We start from the raw sequence: 2,156 nt of genomic DNA, 5'->3' as shown, positions 1-2,156 counted from the left end.
GCCAGCATTAGGTCCCCTCCCTCACCCATTCTTTTTCTCTTCTCTTCTCTGCAGAGCTTTCAATACGATTGTATATATATATATATATGTATATATCATTAGCCTTATGCTATGGTTGTACGGCAGTGAAGCATCAGTTCCAACACTGATGTTGCTGTCCGCTGTCTTTCCGGTTTTGTGTCACCGTCCAACATCTTTTGGACACTCACTGATGTACCCAACCGGTACATATGTGTTAGCATCGAGCACATTAGTGCTAACTTTAACACTCGCACACGCGCATGCAGCCAGTAGTGGCAGACCTTGTTGGTGTGGCGCGCTTCAGAAATTTCTTTCCCTTCGTATCAGTTGTTCAATCGTGTCTTGAGAGTATCTTGTGTGCACAGTTGGTGTTGAATTTGTAAAATAACTCCCCTACCCGAAGTCGGTTACCCCGGTGATTCCCGAAATTCCGTCAAATTTCATGCGCTTCCGTTTTTCTGGAGTACTAGAGCGATGACTCCATGACAGTACAAAGACTTCCATGAGCGCATCCATCTGTATACGTCAATTTGTGTACAATATGCATCGATCTAACACGGATCTAATAGTCTGTGTTCGTCGCACAGTCCTGAAGGCTTAAGAGTCGGAACCGGATTACTTGGGGCCGGCTNCGCAGTGCCTTCGATTCATTCCTGCTGCACGACTTCCCGGTATAGACATAGGAAAACTCCTGATCATGTTACACAACTGCTTTGCCGACTGAAAGCAGTACGTTCAGATTGGCGGAAAGTTGCCGAAGACTGTTGCCAATAACCGTGACGTACCTAAAGCGACTGTCTTGTCAACACTTCTGCTCCCTCTCTACACAGACTTTGAAATTGGACGAACAGTGCGTTGTGACAAAATACATGGATGACAGCCGTTGATTAAGCGTGCGTTGCATCGCCGACTGCCTACCCGTTCAAACAAAAAATGAAATCTACGTTTCAATGGACACAAGATACCACTCTACAGCCAAACTCATCCAATTAAACTGGGACTGTATCTACACTAAGACGAGATAAGCACTTTGGAACTATATCTAATTTGGACCTACTGTCCACTACTAACTACTGTCCACTTGTCCACTACCTCAAGCTATTTGTAAAACATCTTTCGATTTTACACGGCACGCACACGCTGACTAAATCTTCATAAGTCGCAGACTGGACTGCTTTATGTTGGCTGTCTTCCTTAGATATTTTCCGAAAGGTTACATGTGCCACTACCTTAACGGTTGTTTTATCGTGTTCGCCCGCCGTTTTCAGCAGATCGTTAAGGAAGATTAAATAATTCTCAAACGGTGCATGTGACCCTTGTGGACTTCCGGTAACTTCTCCTTTAGTTTCTCGGCGGATACCTTGTTTGATAGACACACAAATGTTTGTATAAGCCTTCTTAAGTGATACTTAGTGATGTTTATCACTTGTTATGCTCACTGTACGGCACCGGTCTGTGCGCAAGAAAATCAGCATATAAAGATTCTTGTTACTTGTTCTGCCTGCTGATTTCAGAGTCCTACTTCAGGGCCGAATGTTTGGAGCTAGTACTCGGATTATTTGTTCTCCATCATGAAACGTCTCTGTCTTACTAAATCCCTCATGTTCCCCCTCAGGTTACTATTTATTTTTTCAGCTTTCCTCTACATGCTTTTCATAACCTATACTTATCTGTTTTTCGGGCAAAGCGATTGTTTGTGGATTCTTCTGTAACAGAAAATCAAGTTCATTGTCTTGTCTGTTGCCTTGTACTCTTCAACATTTTATCCTTTTCTTTTTTTTCGCGAATGCTTTCGTTTGCATTCAATATAGTTACACGCGGTAACCGTGTGGCAACTCTAAGACTGTGCCTAAATTATATCGTTTTGGTCTTCCGAAGTGTTGTGAGTATATAACTGTCAAAGAGGGAATTCGAGAGTCTGGCACTTCCTCAGAACTCGGACCATTTCAAACCTGCGAGTTATAGCTACCGCTTTATGCATTATCGAAGGAAATCGAGCATAAAATGCTTATAAGAAAATTATATCACTTACGGCTAACTGAGGTGGTTGGGGTGAACGTTTGCCTCTGGAAAATCATATCATCATCATCATCATCACCATCATCATCATCATCATCATCATCATCATCATCATC

Source organism: Opisthorchis viverrini, assembly GCF_000715545.1.
Source record: "Opisthorchis viverrini unplaced genomic scaffold opera_v5_141, whole genome shotgun sequence".
NCBI lineage: Eukaryota > Metazoa > Platyhelminthes > Trematoda > Opisthorchiida > Opisthorchiidae > Opisthorchis > Opisthorchis viverrini.
This window is presented reverse-complemented; position numbering follows the sequence as displayed.